We start from the raw sequence: 27126 nt of genomic DNA, 5'->3' as shown, positions 1-27126 counted from the left end.
CACTGTGTTCTCATCTAACTGTGTTCCCAACTCACTGTGTTCCCAGCTCACTGTGTTCCCACCTCACTGTTCCCAGCTCACTGAGTTCTCATCTAACTCTGTTCCCAACTCACTGTGTTCCCAACTCACTGTGTTCCCAGCTCACTGTGTTCCCACCTCAGTGTTCCCAGCTCACTGTGTTCCCATCTCACTCTGTTCCCAGCTCACTGCTTTCCCTGTACAATTTGTTCTCAGCTCAGTCTCTTCCCAGCTCACCATGTTCCCAGCTCACTCTGTTCCCCTCTCATTGTGCTCCCAGCTCACTGTGTTCCCAGATCCCTCTGTTTCCAGCTCATTGTTTTCCTATCTCACGGTGTTTCCCGCTCACTCTGTTTCCAGCTCAATGTGCTCCCAGCTCACTGTTTTCCCAGCTCACTGTTTTCCCAGTTCACTCTGGTCCCAGCTCACTCTGTTCCCAGCTCACTCTGTTCCCAGCTCACTCTGTTCCCAGTTCACTCTTTCCCAGTTCACTCTGGTCCCAGCTCACTGTTTTCCCAGTTCACTCTGGTCCCAGCTCACTCTGTTCCCAGCTCACTCTGTTCCCAGTTCACTCTGTTCCCAGCTCACTCTTTCCCAGTTCACTCTGTTCTCAGCTCCCTGTGCTCCCAACTCACTCTGTTCTAGGCTCACTGTGTTCCCTGCTCAATCTGTTCCATGCTCACTGTTTTCCCAGTTCACTCTGTTCCCAGTTCACTCTGTTTCCAGCTCACTGTGTTCCCAGCTCAGTGTTCCCAGCTCACTGTGTTCCAGCTCACCATGTTCCCAAGTCACTCTGTTCCAATCTCACTCTGTTCCCAGCTCACTGTGTTCCCAGCTTACTGTGTTCCAGCTCACCATGTTCCCAAGTCACTCTGTTCCAATCTCACTCTGTACCCAGCTCACTGTGTTCCCAGCTTACTGTGTTCCAGCTCACCATGTTCCCAAGTCACTCTGTTCCAATCTCACTCTGTACCCAGCTCACTCTGTTCCCAGCTCACTGTGTTCCCAGCTCACCATGTTCCCAAGTCACTCTGTTCCAATCTCACTCTGTTCCCAGCTCACTGTGTTCCCAGCTTACTGTGTTCCAGCTCACCATGTTCCCAAGTCACTCTGTTCCAATCTCACTCTGTACCCAGCTCACTGTGTTCCCAGCTTACTGTGTTCCAGCTCACCATGTTCCCAAGTCACTCTGTTCCAATCTCACTCTGTACCCAGCTCACTCTGTTCCCAGCTCACTGTGTTCCCAGCTCACTGTGTTCCAGCTCACCATGTTCCCAAGTCACCCTGTTCCAATCTCACTCTGTTCCCAGCTCACTGTGTTCCCAGCTTACTGGGTTCCAGCTCACCATGTTCCCAAGTCACTCTGTTCCAATCTCACTCTGTACCCAGCTCACTGTGTTCCCAGCTCACTGTGTTCCAGCTCACCATGTTCCCAAGTCACTCAGTTCCAATCTCACTCTGTTCCCAGCTCACTGTGTTCCCAGCTCTCTGTATCCCCAGCTCACTGTGTTCCCAGCTCACTGTGTTCCCAGCTCTCTGTATCCCCAGCTCACTGTGTTCCTGTCTCCCTCTGTTTCCAGCTCATTGTTTTCCCAGCTCATTGTTTTCCCAGCTCATTGGTTTCCCATCTCACGGTGTTCCCAGCTCAATCTGTTTCCAGCTCACTCTCTTCCTAGCTCAACGTGTTCCCAGCTCACTGTAGAATCATAGAATCATAGAAAGTTACAGCACAGAAGGAGGCCATTTCGGCCCATCGTGTCCCCACCGGCCAACAAAGAGCTATCCAGCCTAATCCCACTTCCCAGCTCTTGGTCCATAGCCCTGCAGGTTAGAGCATCCCAAGTGTTATGTTCATTAATAAATAGACATTCTTATTATGAACACAGCTAGCTTTTGCTAGTTACTTTATTGAGCACATGTGGACTAGGTACAGTATCTGTAGAGGCTTCCATCTTGACTGCTGCCTTGTGGGTAGCCTAGTGCCTCATGGGTAATGTAGTCTTAATATCTATACAGCTGGGTAGTATAGTCTTATACATACAGCTCTACACAGCTCTACGGCTCCACCTAGTGTCCACTATAGAATGACATGTTATTGATCATTACACCAAGTGCACATCCAAGTACTTTTTAAATGTGGTTAGGGTTCCTGCCTCTACCACCCTTTCAGGCAATGAGTTCCAGACCCCGACAACCCTCTGGGTGAAGAAATTTCCCCTCAAATCCCCTCTAAACCTTCCCCCAATTACTTTAAATCTGTACCCCCTGGTTTTTGACCCCTCTGCTAAGGGAAATAGGTCCTTTCTATCCACATTATTTAGGTCCCTCATAATTTTATACACCTCAATAAGGTCTCCCCTCAGCCTCAGATTTAGGGGGGATTTGAGGAGGAACTTTTTCACCCAGAGGGTGGTTGGAAGCTGGAACTCACTGCCTGAAAGCGTGGTAGAGGCAGGAACCCTCACAACATTCAAGAAGCATTTGGATGAGCACTTGAAATGCCATTGCATACAAGGCTATGGACCAAATGCTGGAAAATGGGATTAGACTGGACAGGGAGGGATGGGCAGCGCAGACACGATGGGCCGAAGGGCCTCTTTCTGTGCTGTAAAACTCTATGACTGTATGACTCTATGACTCCTCTGTTCCAAGGAAAACGGACCCAGCCTATCCAGTCTTTCCTCATAGCTAAGATTCACTACTCCTGGCAACATCCTTGTATCCTCTCTAGTGCAATCACATCTTTCCTGTACTCCAGCTGAGGCCTAACTAGTGTTTTATACAGTTGAAGCATAACCCCCTGCTCTTGTATTCTATGCCAATGCCAATAAAGGCAAGCATTCCGTATGCCTTCTTAACCACCTTATCTACCTGGCCTGCTACATTCAGGGATCAGTGGACATGCACTCCAAGGTCTCTTTGTCCCTCTACACTACTCAGTGTCCTACCATTTAATGTGTATTCCCTTTCCTTGTTAGCCCTCCCAAATGCATTACCTCACACTTCTATGGATTGAATTCCATTTGCCACTGTTCTGCCCACCTGACCAATTTATTGATATCTCCCTGCAGTCTACAGCTTCCTTCTGGGGTTACGGGGATAGGGCTTGGGTGGGATGGCTGTCAGTGTAGGGACCGGGTGCTAGTGTTTGGATGATCAGCCATGATCTCGTTGAATGGCAGAGCAGGCTCGAAGGGCCGAATGGCCGACTCCTGCTCCTATCTTCTATGTTTCTATGTTTCTTCAGTATCAACCACACAGCTGATTTTAAATCATCTGCAAACTTCTTAATCATACCCCCTATATTCAAGTCAAGATCGTTGATATATACCACAAAAAGCAAGGGACCTAGTACTGAGCCCTGCGGAACCCCACTGGAAACAGCCTTCCAGTCACAAAAACACCCATCAACCATTACCCTCTGCTTCCTGTCTCTGAGCCAGTTTTGAATCCAACTTGACACTTTGCCCTGGATCCCATGGGCTTCTAACTTCGTGACCAGTCTGCCATGTGGAACCTTATCAAAAGCCTTGCTAAAGTCCAAATACACTACATCAAATGCACTACCCTCACCTACCCTCCTTGTTACCTCCTCAAAAAATTCAATCAAGTTTGTCAGACACGACCTTCCCTTAATAAATCCGTGCTGACTATCCTGGATTAATCCATGTCTTTCTAAATGAAGATTTATCCTGTCCTTCAGAATTCTTTCCAATAATTTTCCCACCACCGAGGTTAGGCTGACTGGCCTGTAATTACTCGGTCTATCCTTTTCTCCCTTTTTAAACAAAGATACCACATTAGCAGTCCTCCAGTCCTCCGGCACCACACCTGAAGCCAGAGAGGATTGAAAAATGATGGTCAGGGCCCCTGCTATTTCCTCTTATGCTTCGCTTAACAGCCTGGGGTACATTTCATCCGGGCCTGGGGATTTATTCACTTTTAAAGCTGCTAAACCCCTTAATGCTTCCTCTCTCACTAGGTTTATTTCATCTAATATTTGACACTCCTCCCCCCCAATAGCAATGTCTGCTTCACCCCTCTCCTTTGTGAAAACAGACGCAAAATATTCATTAAGAACCCTACCGACATCTTCGCCTCCACACACAGATTACTATTGTGATCTCTAATAGGCCCTACCATTTCTTTAATTATCCTCTTCCTCGTAATATATTTATAAAACATCTGAGGGTTTTCAGATTCAAATTCAGATTCAGATTCAGATTCAGATTAGATTTATTTGCCATATGTAACAAGTACAATGGAATGCTTGTTCCCCGTGGGGGCGCGTCAGCTATACATACAGCGCCGCGTTCAGAGTCAATACAATGGCTTCCCGTGGCAGTGGGAGCACGATGTCCCTCAGCCGCTCCGTCCTCCTCTTCACCGCGGCCTCCTTCTCGCTGTTGCCGGCTTCAAGTGTGGTGGCCTGCTTCTCCCGCACTGGCCACCATGCCCGGCTCCCTTCCTCCCATCCGGACTGCGAGTTACCCGAAATGGAGCTGCCGGCCGACGTGCTGCAGCGTGTCGTGAGTCTGCTGCTGCTGCTCGTTGCGCTGCGCTCCTCCGCCCAACTCGCCGAACACATCGTCGGGATGTACTTGCCAAGAATTTTTCATGTGTTCCCAGCTCAATGTGTTCCCAGCTCACTGTGTTCCCAGTTCACTCTATTCCCAACTCACTGTGTTTCCAGCTCACTGTTTTCTCAGCTCACTCTGTTCCCAGCTCACTCTGTTCCGAGCTCACTCTGTTCCCAACTCATTTTGTTCCCATCTCACTGTGTTCCCATCTCACTGTGTTCCCAGCTCACTGTGTTCCCAGCTCACTGTGTTCCCATCTCACTGTTGCCAGCTCACTGTGTTCCCATCTCACTGTGTTCCCAGCTCACTGTGTTCCCATCTCACTGTGTTCCCAGCTCACTGTGTTCCCATCTCACTGTGTTCCCAGCTCACTGTGTTCCCATCTCACTGTGTTCCCAGCTCACTGTGTTCCCATCTCACTGTTGCCAGCTCACTGTGTTCCCATCTCACTGTGTTCCCAGCTCACTGTGTTCCCAGTTCACTCTATTCCCAACTCACTCTGTTCCGAGCTCACTCTGTTCCCAACTCATTTTGTTCCCATCTCACTGTGTTCCCATCTCACTGTGTTCCCAACTCATTTTGTTCCCATCTCACTGTGTTCCCATCTCACTGTTGCCAGCTCACTGCGTTCCCATCTCACTGTGTTCCCATCTCACTCTGTTCCCAGCTCACTCTGTTCCGAGTTAACTCTTTTCCCTGTTCACTCTGAGATGTGTTCTCAACTTGCTGTATCATTTTTCTTTGGCAGGGCACCTGAGGTTAACTTTTAAGCGGATGCAGTTGACGTGTTTGCAAGGCTCAGTTGGTTGCACCCTTGCTCCGACTCAGGAGGCCCTGGCGGCGTTCGTTATTAAGTTCATTTAATAACAAACTGCCCGAAAGGATGGTGGAAGCAGATTCAATAGTAAGTTTCAAAGAGGAATTGGATAACCACTTAAAATAAAAAACAATTATAGGGCTGTGGGGAAAGTAAAGTGGAGTGGGCCGAATTGGATAGCTCCACCAAAGTGTCTTTATTGTCCCGACTGGATCTGCAGAATTAGCCCATAAAAACTTGAAGGGAAACTTTTACAGGGCTATGGGGAAAGAGCAGGGTGAGTGGGACTAATTGGCGAGCTCTTTCAAAGAGACGGCACAGAAACGATGGGCCGAATGGCCTCCTTCTGCGCTGTAAGATTCTGTGATTCTATGGAATTGGTCAAGCAGTCTCCCGGGTGAAAAGAAAAGAGAAAAAACTTGGTGAAACTTCGACACCTGGCTGGTTGACCTGTCCGTCTCAGGTGCTGATGGACCTGCCATTGAATTTTCTGCTTTTTATTTTGCATTTCCAACATTTGCACTGTTTATTGTTACTGTTAGACTCCCAGCAGAAACAGCTATTCACAAAGAAGCTGGATAAATATCTGGTTGCAATAAGGATCGGCTATTAATAGGATGGAGTTATGCTGATTTTAAACACCCAAAAGTGGGCAAACCAGCGCAAAAAATCGCGGAAACTCGAGTTGCGCTGGACGTAACTTGCGCTATAAATTCCGCGACCTTTTTCGCTGGTTTGCCCGATTTCGGGCGAAATGCGCTGAAAAAACCCAGCGCAACCGAGCGGAAAGGTCAGACCGATCTGTTTTAGTGATGGTGCTTCAGGTTTGAATATTGGCCGGGGCATCGGGGTAAACTCCCATGCTCTTTCTTGGAAACAGTGGCCGTGGGATCTTTCCCGTCCGCCTGAGAGAGCAGACGGCGCCTCGGTTTAACGTCTGCATCCGAAAGACGGCACCTCCGACAGTGCAGCGCTCCCGCAGCACTGGCACTGGAGTGGCAACCTGGATTTCATGAGTGGGACCTTTTGACTCCGAGGCGAGAGTGCTACCAACTGAGCCACAACCAGCACCTCAAATAGGGGCACTTTTACAAATGACAAAGTATTTATTGCACTGAAGCAGGCCGTTCGGCCCAACAGGTCCATGCCGGTGATTATGCTCCACACGCACCTCTTCCCAAAGTTCTTCATCTACCCCATCAACATATCCTTCTATTTCTTTCTCCCGTCTGTGCTAACCTAGCCTCCACTTAAATGCGTCTATGCTGTTCGCCTCAACAACTTGTCATATGGAATTTGTCATTTCTATCTGCCATAATCCACCATCCATCACCCAAAATCGGTCAAACCGGCGCAAAAGATCGCGGAAACGCGATTTGCGCTGGACGTAACTCGCGCTTTAAATTCCGCGATCAAACCAGAGGGTCACAGTGGAAGAACCTGCTCCTGCCATTTGTACCAGTTGTAGAATTTCTCCATCTACAATCAATTCAGTACTTCCTTAAAAAAAACATAGATCATGTTTGAACCATCTGCGAGAGCTATGTTTAGTCGTTACGTCGACTTCACAGCACAAAAAAAAACCCAGGACATTTGGCCCAACTGGTCTATGCTGACGTTTATGCTCCACACGAGCCTCCTCCCACTGCGTTGTAATTCAAGACACACACACAAAAAGAAAAAGACTTCTTGGAGAATTGTGGTGAAATTATATTTAAGAGTAATGCGATGATCACAGATTACTGTCTCAGTTTGTGGTTCGGGATTGAGGTCCAACCCCAGTTCCCTAAACAATGTACAAGATAATAAAGTTTTTATAACACATCCTGTTTGTTTTTTCTTTAATATGAAAGCATAATACTCAATAAAAAACATTGGACAATACAGATTATAAAATAAATAACAGTATTTTATTTGTACATCGTTCAGTCACCATGGGGCTTCATTGAGTGAATCTTCCTCCATTAAGAACAGCAAGCCGCTATCAAACTGTAACATTTCAGTGAGAGATGCGTTCTAAATGTATTATATTATAACATGATAGTGATTACACTTACTGGTCTCGGGATGAATTATTGTGTCGTGTGAATTGTGGAAAAACTCACACAATTTCACCTCTCTACTGGGAGACAGGTTAACTTTGATCTCAATAAACAGATAAATCATATTGTTCACTATGGGAATTTGTGCCTGCTCGTAATTGAAAACGTTTCCTGTAGAAAGCGAGTGCTCGGAATGAATTGTAATCGAGTTATTGCCATGTGAACCTGCCTTCTCCAGTCCCTCAGACACCAGCCAATAACAATGGAATGCCTCAACTCTTGCTGGAGGGCTCCATTACAATAAGTCAATATTGGACCACGCTTCACTATGGATCTGGTTCAACTTTAATTTCAGAAATGCGTGTGTGAGAGTTTGGCACAATCCCCAGAAAGTAACTCTTCAGATTGGGTATGAGCAACAGCTGGCACTGGGAAGGTAGGGTGGGATCCTGGAATTATTTAGGTAACAGCTAGATGTTGTGATGTAAAAATTGATTTGAATAGTATTGGAAATGGAATGATAGTGAATATGGAATAGTATTCCATATTCCTCGACTTCCTTCCCTTCCGCGACTTCTCCGTCTCCATCTCTGGGGATAGGTTGTTGACAAACATTCACTACAAGCCCACTGACTCCCACAGCTACCTGGACCACACTTCCTCCCACCCCGTTTTCTGTAAGGACTCTATTCCTTTCTCCCAGTTTCTCTGTCTCCGCCGCACCTGCTCTGACGATGCCACCTTCCATACCAGTGCTTCCGACATGACTGCCTTTTCTTTCAACCGAGGATTCCCCTCTACAGTGGTTGACACGGCCCTTGACCATGTCCGTTCTATCTCCCACACTTCTACCCTCACCCCTGCCCCTCCCTCCCGGATCCACGATAGGGTTCCCCTTGTCCTCACCATTCACCGGATCACCCTCCACCATTTCCGCCACCTCCAGCGTGATCCCACCACCAAACACATCTTCCCCTCACCCCCCCCTTTCAGCATTCCGAAGGGATCGCTCCCTCCGCGATACCCTGGTCCACTCCTCTATCACCCCCAATACCTCTTCTCCTTCGCCCGGCACCTTCCCTTGCAAGTGCAGGAGATGCAACACCTGCCCTTATACCTCCCACCTTCCCACTTTCCAGGGCCCCAAACACCCTTTCCAGGTGAAACAGTGATTTACTTGTACTTCTTGAAATTTAGTGTACTGTATTCGCTGCTCACGATGTGGTCTCCTCTACTTTGGGCAGACCAAATGCAGAAGGACCTCCGTTCAGTCCGTAAGGGGGACCCTGAGCTTCCAGTCGCCTGTCACTTTAATTCTCCGCTTCACTCCCACTCTGACCTCACCATCCTAGGTCTCCTACATTGTTCCACTGAAGCTCAACGTAAGCTCGAGGAACAGCACCGCATCTTTTGATTAGGCACTTTACAGCCTTCTGGACTCCACATAGAGTTCAACAATTTCAGATCATAACCTCAGCCCCTATCATATATATATTTTTTCCACACTTTTTGGTTTGTTTTTAGTTTGTTTTATTTGTTTGTATTTTCTTCTCTTCTCTAGAGCCATCCTTTGTTTCTTAACCTCGAGGGGCCGAATGGCCTATTCCTGCTCCTACCTTCTATGTTTCTATTTTTCTATGTAGTGGATATGGAATGGTATTGGATAAGGAATGGAATTGGATATGGAATGGAATTGGATATGGAACAGTAGTGGATATGGAATGGAATTGGATATGGAATGGTAGTGGATAAGGAATGGAATTGGATATGAAATGGTAGTGGATAAGGAATGGGATTGGATATGGAATGGTAGCGGATATGGAATGGTAGTGGATATGGAACGGTAGTGGATATGGAACGGTAGTGGATATGGAACGGTAGTGGATATGGAACGGTAGTGGATATGGAACAGTAGTGGATATGGAATGGTAGTGGATATGGAATGGTAGTGGATATGGAATGGTAGTGGATATGGAATGGTAGTGGATATGGAACAGTAGTGGATATGGAACGGTAGTGGGTATGGAATGGTAGTGGATATGGAACGGTAGTGGATATGGAACAGTAGTGGATATGGAATAGTAGTGGATATGGAATGGTAGTGGATATGGAATGGTAGTGGATATGGAACGGTAGTGGATATGGCATGGTAGTGGATATGGAATGGTAGCGGATATGGAATGGTCGTGGATATGGAATAGTAGTGGATATGGAATGGTAGTGGATATCGAATGGTAGTGGATATGGAATGGTAGTGGATATGGAACGGTAGTGGATATGGAACAGTAGTGGACATGGAATGGTAGTGGATATGGAATGGTAGTGGATATGGAACAGTAGTGGACATGGAATGGTAGTGGATATGGAATGGTAGTGGATATGGAACAGTAGTGGATATGGAATGGTAGTGGATATGGAATAGTAGTGGCTATGGAATGGTAGTGGGTATGGAATGGTAGTGGATATGGAATGGTCAGAGCCTGGACCTGGGAGAGAGCAGCATTGAGCGCGGCGGCAGTTAAAACCGGCGGCAGTGAGTGAGGTCCGACCACAGAGCCTGGACCTGGGAGAGAGCAGCATCGAGCGCGGCGGCAGTTAAAACCGGCGGCAGTGAGTGAGGCCCGAACAATTCAGCAGCGGGGGACAGAGGTAAAAAGTAATCAAAGTGTGACGTCAGCAGGAAGCAGGTAAGTGATTGGTTGGTGAGTATTTCTCTTTTTTTTTAAACTTTAACTCTGGTTTATAGTTTCTAAGGTCTCTCTGGTGTAGCGGGGACTGTTGGTAAACTATTTAACTGTAGTTTAATTAGTGGGATTGATTGATTTAATTTAAACTCAATTAATTAAAGGGTAAGTCATGGCAGGACAGCCCGGCCCTGTGATCTGCTCCTCCTGCGATATGTGGGAACTCAGGGATACGTCCTGTGTCCCTGACAACTACGTGTGCAGGAAGTGCACCTAGCTGCAGCTACTGACAGACCACATTGCGGCACTGGAGCTGCGATTGGATGCATACTGGAGCATTCACGATGCTCGGGGCATCGTGAATAGCACGTTTAGGGAGTTGGACACACCACAGGTAGCGGTTGGACAGGAAGAAAGGGAACGGGTGACCAACAGGCAGAGTACTAGGCGCAGGCAGGTAGTGCAGGGGTCCCCAGTGGCCATCCCCCTCTCCAACAGATATACCACTTTGAGAAATGTTGGGGGGGATGGCTTATCAGAGGAAGGCAGCAGCAGCCAACTTCGTGGCACCAGGGGTGGCTCTGCTGCACAGAATGGGAGGAAAAAGAGGGGTAGAGCTACAGTAATAGGGGATTCAATTGTAAGGGGAATAGATAGGCATTTCTGCGGCTGCAAACGAGACTCCAGGATGGTGTGTTGCCTCCCTGGTGCAAGGGTCAAGGATGTCTCCGAGCGGCTGCAGAACATCTTGGAAGGGGAGGGTGAACAGCCAGTTGTCGTGATGCATATAGGCACCAACGATATAGGTAAAAAGCGGGATGAGGTCCTAAAAGCGGAATATAGGGAGTTAGGAGGTAAATTAAAAAACAGGACCTCAACCGTAGTAATCTCAGGATTGCTGCCAGTGCCACGTGCTAGTCAGAGTAGAAATAGAAGGATACTTCAGATGAATATGTGGCTGGAGGAATGGTGCCAGGGGGAGGGATTCAAGTTCCTGAGACATTGGAACCGGTTCTGGGGGAGGTGGGACCAGTTCAAACCGGACGGTCTGCACCTGGGCAGGGCTGGAATCGATGTCCTAGGGGGAGTGTTTGCTAGTGCTGTGGGGGAGGGTTTAAACTAAAATGGAAGGGGCTTGGGAACCTGAGCAAGGAGACAGAGGAAAGGGAAACAAGAATAAAAGCAAAAGATAGGAAGGAGAAAAACAAAAGTGGCAGTCAGAGAAATCAACGGTTTAAATCAAATGTGGCCACAGTAAATAATAATTCTAATAGATCTAAGAGCGTTAAAAAACAAACCTGACGGCTTTGTGTCTTAATGCGAGGGGCATTTGTAATAAGGTGGATGAATTGGCTGCGCAAATAGAGGTAAACATAGAAACATAGAAGATAGGAGCAGGAGTAGGCCATTCGAGCCTGCTCCGCCATTCAACGAGATCATGGCTGATCATCCAAACCGGAGCACCCGGTCCCTACACCGACAGCCATCCCACCCAAGCCCTATCCCTGTAACCCCGTAACCCCACATATTTAATCCCCCCTAACACTAAGGGCCAATTTTTATCATGGCCAATCAACCTAACCCGCACATCTTTGGACTGTGGGAGGAAACCGGAGCACCCGGAGAAAACCCACACAAACACGGGGAGAATGTGCAAACTTCACACAGACAGTCACCCGAGGCCGGATTTGAACCCGGGTCCCTGGCGCTGTGAGGCAACAGTGCTAACCACTATGCCACCGTGCTGCCCGGATATGATTTGGTTGGGATTACGGAAACGTGGCTCAAGGATGGTCAAGACTGGGAACTCAACATCCAGGGGTATTCGATATTCAGGAAAGATAGGCAAAAAGGAAAGGGAGGAGGGGTAGCATTACTGGCTAAAGAAGGGATGAACACAATTGTAATGAAGGATATTAGCTCTGATGATGTGGAATCTGTATGGGTAGAATTGAGAAATACTAAGGGGAAGAAAACATTAGTGGGAGTGGTATATAGACCTCCAAACAGTAAGGCGGAGGTTGGGGATGGCATTAAAAGGGAAATTAAAGAAGCGTGCAATAAGGGCACAGCAGTCATCATGGGTGACTTTAATCTACATGTAGATTGGGCTAAACAAATTACTAACAATACTGTGGAGGGGGAATTCCTGGAGTGTTTACGGGATGGTTTCCTGGACCAATATGTCGAGGAACCAACCAGAGATCAGGCCATCTTAGACTGGGTATTATGTAACAAGAAAGGATTAATTAGCAATCATGTTGTACGAGGCCCCTTGGGTCGGAGCGATCATAATATGATCGAATTCTTCATTAAGATGGAGAATGAAGTAGTTGACTCAGAAACTAGGGTCCTCAATTTAAATAAAGGAAACTACGATGGTCTGAGGAGCGAGTTGGGTAGGAATGATTGGGGAATGGCACTCAAAGGGTTGACGGTGGATAGGCAATGGCAAACATTCAAAGACCGAATGGATGAACTACAGAAGTTGTTCATCCCAGTTTGGCATAAAAATAAAACAAAAAAGATGACTCAACTGTGGCTAACAAGGGAAATTAGGGATAGCATAAGATCCAAGGAGAGGACATACAAATTGGCTAGAAAAAGCAATAATCCTGAGGATTGGGAGCAGTTTAGGATTCAACAAAGGAGGACAAAGGGATTAATTAAGAAAGGAAAAATAGAATATGAGAGTAAGCTTTCAAGGAACATATAAACTGACTGTAAAAGCTTTTATAGATATGTGAAGAGAAAAAGATTGGTGAAGTCAAGCGTAGGTCCCTTGCAGTCAGAATCAGGGGAATTTATAATGGGGAACAAAGAAATGGCAGACCAACTAAATACATATTTTGGTTCTGTCATCACAAAGGAGGACACAAATAACCTCCCAGAAATACCGGGGAACATAGGGTCTGATGAAAGGGTGGAACTGAAAGAAATCAGTATTTGTAGGGAAATGGTGTTAGGAAAATTGATGGGACTGAAGGCCGATAAATCCCCAGGGCCTGATAATCTACATCCCAGGCTACTTAAGGAAGTGGCCCTAGAAATAGTAGATGCATTGCTGGTCATCTTCCAGAACTCAATAGACTCTGGAACAGCACTCATGGACTGGAGGGTAGTTAATGTTACCCCACTATTACAGAAAGGTGGCAGAGAAAAAGCAGGGAATTATAGACCGGTAAGCCTGACATCGGTAGTGGGGAAAATGCTAGAATCCATTATAAAAGATGTAATAGCAGAGCACTTGGAAAGCAGTGACAGGATCGGACAAAGTCAACATGGATTTACAAAAGGTAAATCATGCTTGACTAATCTACTGGAATATTTTGAGGATGTAACTGGTAAAATAGATAAGGGAGAACCAGTGGATGTCGTGTATTTGGACTTTCAGAAGGCTTTTGATAAGGTCCCGCATAAGAGATTAGCATGCAAAATTAATGCACATGGGATTGGGGCCAAGGTATTGACTTGGATAGAGAACTGGTTGGCGGACAGAAAGCAAAGATTTAGAATAAACGGGTCTTTTTCCGAGTGGCAGGCAGTGACTAGTGGGGTACCGCAAGGATCGGTCCTAGGACCCCAGCTGTTCACAACATATATTAATGATCTGGACGAGGGAATTGGATGTAATATCTCCAAATTTGCAGACGACACAAAGCTGGGTGGGAGGGTATGCTGTGAGGAGGATGTCATTAAACTCCAGTACGATTTGGACAGGTTGGGTGATTGGGCAGAAACATGGCAAATGCACTATAATGTGGATAAATGTGAGGTTATCCACTTTGGTGGCAAAAACAGGAAGGCAGATTATTATTTGAATGGCAATAGATTGGGAGAAGGGGTAGTGCAAAGAGACCTGGGTGTTCTTGTGCACCAGTCACTGAAAGTAAGCATGCAGGTGCAGCAGGCGGTTAAGAAGGCAAATTGTATGTTGGCCTTCGTAGCAAGAGGCTTCGAGTACAGGAACAAGGATGTCTTGCTACAGTTGTACAGGGCCTTGGTGAGACCGCACCTTGAGTATTGTGTGCAGTTTTGGTCGCCTTACCTGAGGAAGGACATTTTTGCCATGGAAGGAGTGCAGCGAAGATTCACCAGGCTGATACCTGGGACGGCAGGAATGACGTATGAGGAGAGATTGTGTCGATTGGGCTTATACTCACTGGAGTTTAGAAGATTGAGAGGGGATCTCATCGAAATCTATAAAATTCTGTCAGGCCTGGACAGACTAGGTGCTGGAAGGATGTTTCCGATGGTCAGGGAGTCCAGAACCAGGGGTCACAGTCTAAGGATAAGGGGTAGGACATTTAGGACTGAAATGAGGAGGGATTTCTTAACACAGAGAGTGGTGAACCTGTGGAATTCTCTGCCACAGAGGGCGGTGGAGGCCAGTTCATTAAATATTTTCAAGAAAGAGTTGGATATATTTCTTAAGGCTAAAGGGATCATGGGATATGGGGAGAAGGCAGGGACAGGGTACTGAATTTGGATGATCAGCCATGATCTCATTGAATGGCAGAGCAGCCTCAAAGGGCCGAATGGCCTACTCCTGCTCCTATCTTCTATGTTTCTATGTATTGGATATGGAATGGTAGTGGATATGGAATGGTCGTGGATATGGGATGGTATTGGATATGGAATGGCATTGGATATGGAATGGTATTGGATATGGAATGTTATTGGATATGGAATGGTAGTGGATATGGAATGGTATTGGATATGGAATGGTATTGGATATGGAATGGTATTGGATATGGAATGTTATTGGATATGGAATAGTATTGGATATGGAATGGTATTGGATATGGAATGCTATTGGATATGGAATAGTATTGGATATGGAATGGTATTGGATATGGAATGTTATTGGATATGGAATGGTGTTGGATATGGAATGGTATTGGATATGGAATGTTATTGGATATGGAATAGTATTGGATATGGAATGGTATTGGATATGGAATGGTATTGGATATGGAATGGTATTGGATATGGAAGGATGAGATTAAGTGGATCTAAGGACATTCTTCAGGTTAAGCCCCTCTACAGACTTGAGCACTTTATGTAAGCTGATGCTTCATGGGAACAGTAGCAGGTCATTCAGCCCCTGGAGCTTGATCCGCCATTTAATTAGATCACAGCTGATCTGTATCTTATCTCCATCAACCTGCCTTGGTTCCATATCCCTTAATACCCTTGCCCAACAAAAAAACTATCAATTTCGGTTTGAAATTTTCACTGGACTGCCCAGCCTCAACAGCTTTTTGGGGAAGAGAGTTCTAGGTTTCCACTACCCTTTGTGTGAAGAAGTGCTTCCTGACCTCACCTCTGAACGGCCTAGCTCTAATTTTAAGTTTATGACCCCTTGTTCTGGACTCCCCCCACCAGAGGAAATAGTTTCTCTCTATCGACCCTATCAAATCCTTTAATCATCTTAAACACATCAATTGGATCACCCGTTAATCTTCACCACTCAAGAGAATATAAATCTAGTCTATACATGTAATTTAACTGAAAGAGGGCTGCTTTGTTGGAGGTGTCATTTTCTGGATGAGACATTAAAGTCTGATTGTTCAGTTGGACATAAAGGATCTTATGCCTCTACTCGAAGAAGAACAAGGCGTTCTACTTGTGTCCTGGCCAACATTTCATCCCTCACCCGACACACCCAAAAATACAGATGACCTCATCATACATTGATTTACTCTTTATGGGACCTTGTTGTGTGCAAATTGGCTGTATGTTTGCTACATGTGACAGGTTATCCAATCATTGTAAAGTACTTTGGGATATCTCTGAACTGTAATAAGGCTCTATATTGCATAGAATTTACAGCACAGCAACTGGCCATTCAGCCCAACTGTTCTGTGGCAGTGTTTATGCTTGACAGGAGCCTCCTCCCGCCCTACTTGAGTGTCAGCCGTGGCTCAGTGGGTAGCACCCTTGCTTCTGAGTTAGAAGGTCGTGGGTTCAAGTCCCAATCCAGGGACTTAAAGAAAAATCTAGGCTGACACTCCCAGTGAGGTACTGAGGGAGTGCTGCACCATCGGAGGTGCCGCCTTTTGGATGAGATGCTAATCTGAGGCCCCGTCTGTTCTCTCACAGGTGGAAGTAAATGATCCCGTGGCACTATTTCGGTGAAGAGCCGAGGAGGTAATCCTTGTGTCCTGGGGCCAATATTTATCCTTCAATCAGCATCACTAAAAATAGATTATCTGCTCATTATCACATTGCTGTTTGTGGGAGCTTGTTGTGAGCAAATTAGCTGCCGCATTTCCCACATTCCAACAGTGACTACATGTCATAAAGTACTTCATTGGCTGTGAAGTGCTTTGGGATGGCCGGTGTTCGTGAAATGCGCTATATAAATGTAAGTCTTTCATTCTTTTTTACTTCATCTAACTATCAGTTTAACCTTCTATTCCTTTCTCCCTCATGTACTTATCTATCCCCTTAAATGCACCTATGCTATTCAACTCAATTACATGTGGTAGCACATTCCACATTATAACCACTCTCTGGGTCAAGAAGTTTCTCCTGAATTCCTTTTTGGACTATCTTCTATTCCTTATTGATTATCGTCTATTTTTCACCCCTAGTTTTGGACTCCCCACAAGTTGAAACATCTTCTCTACACCTACCTTATCAAACCCCTTCATAATTTTAAAGGCTTCTACTAAGTCACTCCTCAGCCTTCTCTTTTCTAGAGAAAAGAGCCCCAGTCTGTTCAATCTTTCCTGTTAGTTATAATCTCTCAGTTCTGGTATACCAGATCCTTTTTTGCACCTTCTTCAGTTTTATATCATTTTTGTACTATGGAGATCAGAATTGTCTGCAGTACTCCAAGTGTGGTCTACATAGGATTACATCGATATACGGCACAGAAACAGGCCATTCGGCCCAACCAGTCCATGCCGGCGTTTATGCTCCGCTCGAGCCTCCTCCCGTCTTTCCACATTTAACTCTATCAGCCTAACCCTCTATTCCCTTCTCCCTCATATGCTTATCTAGCCTCCCCTTAAATGCATCCATTGTAGGAGTCTACGTACTCCTAACAAAATATACTGAACTCGGAGAGGTTCAACAGAAAAGGTTTAATTGTTGAGACCACATGTTGAACACAAAAATGGCGTCAGAGACTACACCAAGTCCGACTGCCTTTCATCAGTCCACAGCTTAGACTGCCCCTCCCCCGCTCTGGGCTTAACTATGTTGCAGATCGAGCTTCTTAAAGGTGTGATCCTTCTTAAAGGCATGACGCCTGATTTATAGTCTACGGACCGAAAAGCGGAGTGTGTCCTTTCTGTGATCGGTGCGCCACTCAGCTCCCCCCAGAATCCGCTAGTAGGGAGTGTACGAACCGGCGTGGTGGCTTGATGGCACAGCCGGAACGGCTCTTGGCAGTTGGTGTCGGGAGCGGGGCGGTCGGACGCGTCGGGCTCTTAGGCGGTCTGCCCCGCGGTGGGGGTTGGCCCACTTGAACGGGTTCATCGGGCTCTAGGTGCGCCAGCTTAAGCCAGTCGACCGACACCTTGTCAGTTCTGCCGCCCACTTGGAGGAGGAAGAACTTGTTCCCCGTCTGGAGTACCTTGTAGGGTCCGTCGTATGGAGGCCGTAGAGGTCCTCGGTGGGCATCATGGCGCACGAAAACAAATTTGGCCATGTGCAGGCTAGGTGGTACGCGGGTTGCTGGTTCGCCGTGCCGGCCGGTGGGTACTGGAGCGAACTGTTGTGCTCGGTTGGCGAAAGCGCGGCATTGCTGGTCAGCCGACCAGGGGGTCGTGGCGGTGGGCAGGAACTCTCCGGGTACGCGCAGCGGCTGGCCGTACACGAGTTCCGTCACCGAGGCTTGCAGGTCTTCCTTGACCGCGGAGCGTAGGCCAAGTAGCACCCACGGGAGGCGGTCGATCCAAGCCTCGTCCTCGAGGCTGGCACAGAGGGACGCCTTCATGGAACTGTGGAATCGCTCGCACAGTCCGTTGGCTTGGGGGTGGTAAGCCGTGGTGCGGTGAACGGCCACCCCGAGGTTTCGGGCGATGGCGGCCCACAGATCAGAGGTGAACTGCAGGCCTCTATCCGACGTCATGTCGGAGGGGACGCCGAACCGAGTGACCCAGGTACCGATGAATGCCCTCGCGATGTCGGCGGTGGTGGTGGACGTCAGTGGAATGGCCTCGGGCCAGCTGGTGGTACGGTCCACGATTGTCAGCAGGTGCGTGTGACCTTGTGATGGCAGCAGGGGGCCGACGAGGTCGATGTGGACGTGGTCAAACCTTCTTTCTGGCACGGTGAACACCTCGAGTGGGGCTTTGACGTGCTGGTGGATTTTGGCACGCTGGCAAGCTATGCAGGATCTGGACCAGACGCGCACATCTTTGCGCAGGCCGCGCCAGACAAATCGGTTGGCCACCAGTCTAATGGACGCGCGGGTGCCGGGGTGTGAGAGGCCGTGGACGATGTCGAACACCCGTTTTCGCCAGGACGCCGGGACTACGGGGCGGGGTTGCGCCAAGGAGGTGTCACATTTGACTGTGACGGCGGACGGGCCGTAGGCGACGTCGGTCAGTCGCAGCCCTGGGAGGGTTGTGGGCGCGGAGAGCAGATCGGGGTCGATGCGTTGCTCCGCTGTCAGTTGAGCATAGTCCACTGCCAGGTGGGCGCTGTGGACGGCGGGGCGGGATAGGCAGTCGGCCACCACGTTGTCTCGACCGGAGACGTGCCGGATGTCCGTGGTGAATTCGGACACCGCGGCGAGCTGGCGTTGTTGCCTGGCTGACCACGGGTCCGCAGATTTTGCCATCGCGAATGTCAGGGGTTTGTGGTCGACAAACGCGGTGAAGGGGCGGCCCTCCAGAAGAAATCTAAAATGGCGGACTGCCAGGTACAGTGTGAGGAGCTCGCGGTCAAAGGCGCTGTATTTGGCCTCCGGGGGGCGCAGTTGGCGGCTGAAAAAGGCCAGCGGTTGCCAGGCCCTGTCGACCCACTGTTCGTACACGGCGCCGACCGCGTGGTCGGAGGCGTCCGTGGTGAGGGCCACCCTGGCGTTGGGCTGTGGGTGAGTGAGCATGGTGGCGTCGGCGAGCGCCTTTTTGGTCGAGTCGAAAGCGGTCAACATGTCCGCCGACCACTCGATCGCCATTCTGTCTTTCTTACACCGGAGGGCTTAGTATAGGGGCCGCATGAGGGAGGCCGCTCTGGGAATGAAGCGGTTGTAAAAGTTGATCATCCCCAAGAACTCCTGGAGGCCTTTGATGGTGGTAGGCCGGGGGAACTGCTGGACGGCTTGCACCTTGGCGGGCAGGGGAATGGCTCCGTCCTGCGTGATGTGGTGGCCGAGGAATTCGATCCTGCTGAGGCCGAATTGGCACTTGGCTGGGCTGATGATGAGCCCATGCTCACTGAGCCGCTGGAACAGGGTGCGGAGGTGCTCGATGTGTTCCTGCTTGGAGGAACTAGCTACCAGGATGTCATCCAGGTAGACAAAGAGGAACTTCAGGTCCCGGAGGACCGAGTCCATGAGCCGCTGGAAGGCCTGGTCCGCGTTTTTGAGGCCGAAGGGCATTCGGAGGAACTCGAATAGCCCAAAAGGGGTGATTATGGCCGTCTTGGGGATGTCCGTGGGGTTGACTGGCACCTGATGGTAACCGCGCACCAGGTCGACTTTGGAGAAGACTGAGCGGCCGGCCAGTCTAGCCGAGAAGTCTTGAATGTGCGGTATGGGGTACCGATCCGGCGTGGTGGTGTTGTTTAGGCGCCGGTAGTCCCTGCAGGGGCGCCATCCCCCGTCGGGTTTGGTGACGATGTGGAGTGGGGAGGCCCATGGGCTGTTGGAGCGGTGGATGATGCCGAGCTGTTCCATTGTGGTGAACTCGGCCCGCGCGGTCTCCAGCTTGGCCGGGTCCAGCCTGCGGGCGTGGGCATACACCGGTGGGCCTGTGGTGGGGATGAAGTGTTCTACCCCGTGCTTAGCAACTTTCGCGGAGAAGGTCGGGTTGGTGAGGGCTGGGAACTCAGCCAGGAGTGCTGAGTAGTCGTCCGTTGAGCGGGCGCGGCACTGCCACGCCATTTCGGTGGGTTGGGGGGGGCCATGGCGCCCGGGATAGGTGACATGGTGTTCATGTCCACGAGGCGGTGCCGAGGCATGTCGACCAACAGGCCGTGGGCGCACAGGAAATCCGCACCGAGGAGCGGGGAGAGCACCTTGGCGGTGATAAACTCCCAGTGGTAGCGGCGGCCTGCGAGGTCGATGGTGACGGTGCGGGTGCCGTACGTCCGGATGTTGGTGCCGTTGGCGGCAGCCAGTGCAGGGCCGCGGCTGCCTCGCTGGATCTCGCGGGCGGACGCGGGGATGATGCTGCGCTGCGCGCCCGTGTCGCATAGGAAACGGCGTCCGGAGGCGCTGTCCGTAACGTACAGCAGCGCGCCTGCTTGCCCCATGGCCATCGTGTAGGCCGGTGTGGGGGCGGTTGGAAACGTGCAGGGATGGCTGCAGCGGCGTGCCCGCACGCCGAACCGGGTATGGAAGTAGCAGTAGCCCTGGGTCGGAGGGCTTGGGGGACGTGGGGGCCTGGGGGGCCTCGTGGCCGAGCTGTGTGGCCGCGCGATAGGGGGTGGAGCGCGCGCCGACGCTGCGGAGGCCAGGTCGGGGGTGACGGCATGGTTGGAGCCGGCGGACAGGAGCTTATCGGCTTCGTTGGCCAGGCCCTCGAAGTCCGTGAGGCTGGATGCCACGATCGCCGGGCGGATGCTGGGGGGTAGTTGGCGGATAAAGAGCGTGTGGAAGAGGGAGCCGGGCGGTTTCTCGTCGGTCAGAGCAAGCATGTGTGAGAGCAAGTCTGACGGCGTGGAGTCACCGAGGCCCAGGAGGTCGAGGAGGTGGCACAAATTGGGAGGCTGTGAATTTTTTAAGGAGCACAGCCTTGAGATGTGCGTATTTGCCTTCCTCCGAAGGGTTTTGTAGTGTTGTCCAGACTTTCGTGATTGTGGAGCTGCCCAGGGAGGCGAGGAGGTAGTTGTACATCGTTGCGTTGGCGGTGATGCCGCGGAGTCGGAATTGCGATTCGGCTTGAAGGAACCAGGCGGTGGCTAGGTTCTCCAAGAACGGTGGCATAGTGGTTAGCACTGTTGCCTCACAGCGCCAGGGACCCGGGTTCGAATCCGGCCTCGGGCGACTGTCTGTGTGGAGTTTGCACATTCTCCCCGTGTTTGCGTGGGTTTCCTCCGGGTGCTCCGGTTTCCTCCCACAGTCCAAAGATGTGCAGGTTAGGTTGATTGGCTATGATAAATTGACCCTTAGTGTTAGGGGGATTAAATACGTGGGGTTACAGGGATAGGGTGGGATATGTGTTGGTGTAGGGGTTACGGGGATCGGGTGGGATATGTGTCGGTGCAGGCTCGATGGGCCGAAATGGCCTCTATCTGCACTGTGGGGTTTCTGTGATTCTGTGAACTCCGGCAGCTTCACAGAAATTGCGTTTGTGTCAGCCATGGTTACACTTGGGAGTCGTCCTGAGCGTCGGGGTCACCAATGTAGGAGTCTACCTACTCCTAACAAAATATACTGAACTCGGAGAGGTTCAACAGAAAAGGTTTAATTGTTGAGACCACATGTTGAACACAAAAATGGCGTCAGAGACTACACCAAGTCCGACTGTCTTTCATCAGTCCACAGCTTAAACTGCCCCTCCCCCGCTCTGGGCTTAACTATGTTGCAGATTGAGTTTCTTAAAGGTGTGATCCTTCTTAAAGGCATGACGCCTGATTTATAGTCTACGGACTGAAAAGCGGATTGTGTCCTTTCTGTGATCGGTACGCCACACTATACTATTTGCTTCAACCACTCCCTGTGGTAGCGAGTTCCACATTCTCACCACTCTCTGGGTAAAGAAGTTTCTTCTGAATTCCCTATTTGATTTCTTGGTGACTATCTTATATTGACGGCCTCTAGTTATGCTCTTCCCCACAAGTGGAAACATTCTCTCTGTATCCACTCTATCAAAACCTTTCATAATTTTAAAGACCTCTATTCGGTCACCCCTCAGCTTTCTCTTTTCAACAGAAAAGAGACCCAGCCTGTTCATCCTTTCCTAATAGGTACACCCTCGCATTTCTGGTATCATCCTTGTAAATCTTTTTTTACACCCTCTCCAGTGCCTCTATATCCTTTTTAATAATGTGGCAACCAGAACTGTACACAGTCCACCAAGTGTGGTCTAACCAAGGTTCGATACAGGTTTAGCATAATTCTTTTCAATTCTATCCCGCTAGAAATAAACACTAGTGCATGGTTTGCATTTTTTCATGGCCTTGTTAACCTGTGGCGCTACTTTCAGTGATTTGTGTATTTGTACTCTGAGATCCTGTTGCTTTTCTAACCCAGGATGTCAGTGTAAGTTCTTTCTTCTGTCATCCAAACATATCTTGGAGTCTTGTGTGGTATTGAGGAAGGGAAAAATCCAATGACGACTGTAATTGGTGCTTTTGTCAGATGCAATTTTTATATTAATTATCTTAACTGTGGATACTACTGGCTCTTGATGAGCATAAATGGGAAGAGACAATCTTCTTTCCTCTTCAAGATGTGTAGGCCATGCCCCTACAAACCCTCAGTGGAAATGGTGTCCGTGCACATAGTGATTGCTGCTCTTGCACTTGTGGTACTGCCAGTGACGTCAATATGGGATGAGAGCAAAAGTCACAGAGTGAGTAATTTTGTTGCTGTGGCAACTCTCTTTCCCCCTGCTTTCACAGAGAGATCAATTCTCTCCCTTCCTTTCTTGAAAAATGGGGCCGATCCTGGGCTTGCGCTCCACTGTCAGTGTGAGCCCTATCCAGTAGCTTGCCCAAGTGGCCATTCTTCATGTGTCTGTCCAGAAAGTGTGAGTCAAACAAGCTATTTGTCCTTGGGAACAACTGAAGTTGACCCTCACCTTGACCTCAGCCAGCATCCACACTTTTGATGCACTTTCTAGGAGGAGCTGTTGGATACTGATCAAGAAGAGAACCTTGGCTGATCTATTTTTTTTCCCCTGCTAAGCCAAGATGTGATGAGGTTAACTGCACTGGGTAACACCACCTAACCTTACACCATCGCCTACAGAGAGAAACTTGTAATCTTATGGTTTGCACGCCTTAATATCACACTGGAATATCTGACTGGAAGACCATACCGATCCACTGACGATCTCCCTCTATTTTGTTTTATATAAATATAAGGTTGCTCCTGACCTGAAGTAACATTAGCCATATGGCTTAAATAAAAACAGAAAATGCTGGAGATACTCAGCATGTCAGGCAGCATCTGTGAAGAGAGAAACAAAGTTAACGTTTCAGGTCGATGACCTTTCATCAGTTCTGACAGATGCTGCCTGACCTGCTGAGTATCTCCAGCATTTGCTGTTTTTATTTCAGATTTCCAGCATCTGCAGTATTTTCTTTTTCTCTTTTTTTTAACCATATGGCTTATCACTCCAGAATGAATGTTGAATAGCGAGAGCAAAACTTGGGAAGTGTGGAGCAAGTCTTCTTTGCACACTGAAAATAATCCATCTGTCCCATTGAACTCCTCCTCCTCCAGTCAAACTTCTGTGGCAGAATCTAGGAACAGGAGGAGGCCATTCAGCCCCTCCAGCCTGTTCCACCATTCATAGAAACATAGAAGATAGGAGCAGGAGTAGGCCATTCGGCCCCTCGAGCCTGCTCCGCCATTCAATGAGATCATGGCTGATCATCCAAATTCAGTACCCTGTCCCTGCCTTCTCCCCATACCCCTTGATCCCTTTAGCCTTAAGAAATATATCTAACTCCTTCTTGAATATATTTAATGAATTGGCCTCAACTGCATTCTGTGTAGAGAATTCCACAGGTTCACCACTCTCTGGGTGAAGAAATTCCTCCTCATCTCAGTCCTAAATGGCTTACCCCTTATCTTTAGACTGTGACCCCTGGTTCTGGACTCCCCCGCCATCGGGAACATTCAATTAGGTCAGGGCCGATCTGTATCTCAACTCCATTTACCGGTCTTGGTTCTTTAATCTTTAATACCCTTGCCTAACAAAATTCCATCAGTCTCAGTTTTGACGTTGTCAGGTGACCCCCCACCCCACCCCAGCTTCAACAGCTTGCTGACATCACCCTTGAAGGTTATGCCCCCTTCTCCTGGCCTTGCCTAACTGATATCTGAACCTGGCTGCTCTGCAGTGCTCCAGAGTATGAATGAATGGCCAGGGAGCCTGGATCGTTGATGAGATGGGACCTTTTGGTGGGGGAGCTGGTATTATTCCTCTTCGGTTCCAGATAGCTATACAAGCCAGAGGTCCAAGGGGAGGCTGGTCCCAGCTGAGTAAACAGTGAGAAGCTTACCAACAATGTTCCCCAGTAAGGGGACTTAACATTAAAAAAACCGGAGCCGGGCTGCACGGGACCGGCAGAATGCAGCGCGGCCGCGCAGCTTATGGGGAACGTTGCTTACCAGTGCTCTGATAAGCTGCATAACTTTGAAATGTTGAACTCCAGCTGTGCCAATACATGTATGTGGGGGCCACTAAGCTTTGGTTGTTACCAACCTGTGCCTCAATTCTGTAATTATAGGTAAATGGGGTGTGTAACTACAGGGAGATAACCTGAGCCCCATCTTAGTCAATGGAAACTCTTACTTATTTGGATTTCTCAGTAGGTTAGCTTAGGGATTCTTTAGCATGGCGATGAATCTCCACACATCTGCAAGATGCACTGCAGCCACTCACCAAGGCTTTTTCCGCAGCACCTCCCAAACCCGCGACCTCTACCACCCAGAAGGACAAGGGCAGCAGGCGCATGGGAACGCCACCACCTCCAAGCTCCCCTCCAAGTCACACACACCATCCTGACTTGGGAGTGTATCGCCGATCCTTCATCGTGGCTGGGTCAAAATCCTGGAACCCCCTCCCTAACAGCACTGTGGGAGCACCTTCACCACACGGACTGCAGCGGTTCAAGAAGGCGGCTCGCCACCACCTTCTCAAGGGCAATTAGGGATGGGTAATAAATGCTGGCCTTACCAGTGAGGGCCAAATGCCATGAATGAATAAATTAAAAATACATTTAATAAATATAACAGATACTTGACTGACCAAAAAAAAAGGGGGATGTGACTTTCTCAGTTTTTCTTGTGGCATTACCAGGAATGTTTGCTTGACAACTTAATTGTAGGAAGCTTCAAATGCTGCAGTAATATTTCAAGAAAGAAAACCATTCTGTGACTGTTGTGTCCATTCTGGTTAGAATTTTTAATCATTACCTATTGTTAGAACTCTAGTACAAGAATGAGTTGCAGCAATGAGCTGCAGCATTAGCCGCGGCTCAGAAGGTTGTGGATTCACGACCCATTCCAGAGACTTGAGCACAAAATCTAGGCACACATTCCAGTGCTGCACTGTAGGAGGTGCCGTCTTTTGGAGGAAATATTAAACTGAGGCCCCATCTGCCCTCTCTGGTAGATGTAAAAGATCCCACGGCACTGTTTCGAAGAAGAGCAGGGGAGTTCTGCCCGGTGTCCTGGCCAATATTTATCCCTCAACCAACATCACTAAAACAGATGGGGGGGGGGGAAATTTGCCCCCCTTAGCGCCTCCCGTTAGTGCCAGTAAATGGCACTAATGGGGCGCTAGAGCCATATTGCCGGGGCGGGACGGGGTGAATCCAGCGCCGCATGGCACATCCGGCCCCTCCACCCCCCTAGCGCCGTTGGTAAGAGGTATCACTGGGAACGTCAACACCAGGTAGATCGTAATGTCAGTGAGTGTGCAACTGATTTTGCCTGATTTGCAAAATTGATTCTCGCCACTTATGTCACCACCTGTAGTAAACACCAACAGGGAGAGCTGGCATGGAGCACCAGGAAGCTGGCTCCATGGACATTATTTAAAGGGATCATCAGTAATCACTCACAGCTTAGATTAGTGCAATTTTAGTGTTTTTTTGTTATTTTCACCCACTGCAACAGTTTCATTCAGTAATTTCAAAGTTCTTTTGTATCAGGAGTCTTCTGGCAACTAAAAAGCAGCTACATTTATTCCTCAAAGATTCAAACTGCTACACTTGACAACATTAATGGGGCTGTACTGGCATTCCACCTCGCCCTCCAGAATCTACGATGGAGGGAGCGTAGACAACGAGAAATACGGGAACATGTGCACAGAGATGAGGAGGGCCATCAAGGCTCTCACCCTCTGAGGGTACTCCGAGAGCACTTCTTCTACCTTCAAGGAGCAGTGTATTAGGAGGCTCCGCTTCACCAAGGAAGTGATCACAGAACTCTGTCACCTCCTGCAACCAGGCCTCCTGCAACCAGACCTCCAGCCTCAGGGTGACCACGGCTTTCCCAGTGGCAGTCAAGGTCACTGTGGCCCTCAATTTTTTTGCCAGTGGATCCTTCCAGCCTGCAACAGGAGACATAGCTAACATCTCACAGATTGCTGTCCATCGCTGCATCCGGGAGGTCACAGAGGCACTCTACAGTTGGAGAAGGGACTACATTGGCTTCCTGATCACCAGAGAGAAGCAGGACGAGCGTGCATGTGGCTTTGCCAGGATAGCGGGCTTCCCCATGGTGCAGGGCGCCATTGACTGTACCCACATGGCTTTGCCGCACCGCATAACAATCCTGAGATCTTCCGTAACCACAAAGGCTACCACTCACTTAATGTGCAGATGGCGTGCAACCGCAGACAGTGAATCCTCAATGTGAATGCCCGCTATCCTGGCAGTGGCCATGATGCCTTCATCCTGCACCAGACCAGTGTGCCAGCACTCTTCCAGCCACCACATCAAGCTCGCGGCTGGCTGGTCGGAGACAAGGGCTATCCGCTTTCCACCTGACTCATGACTCCCCTCCGCAACCTCAACACTCCTGCCCAGCACTCATATAATGAGAGTCATGGTGCCACCAGGAACAACATCGAGCAGACCATCGGCCTACTGAAGCAATGGTTCTGCTGCTTTGACTG

This window comes from Somniosus microcephalus, chromosome 8 (genome assembly GCF_052327205.1).
Source record: "Somniosus microcephalus isolate GS21.2 chromosome 8, FLI_Smic_1.0, whole genome shotgun sequence".
NCBI classification, from domain to species: Eukaryota; Metazoa; Chordata; class Chondrichthyes; order Squaliformes; family Somniosidae; genus Somniosus; species Somniosus microcephalus.
This window is presented reverse-complemented; position numbering follows the sequence as displayed.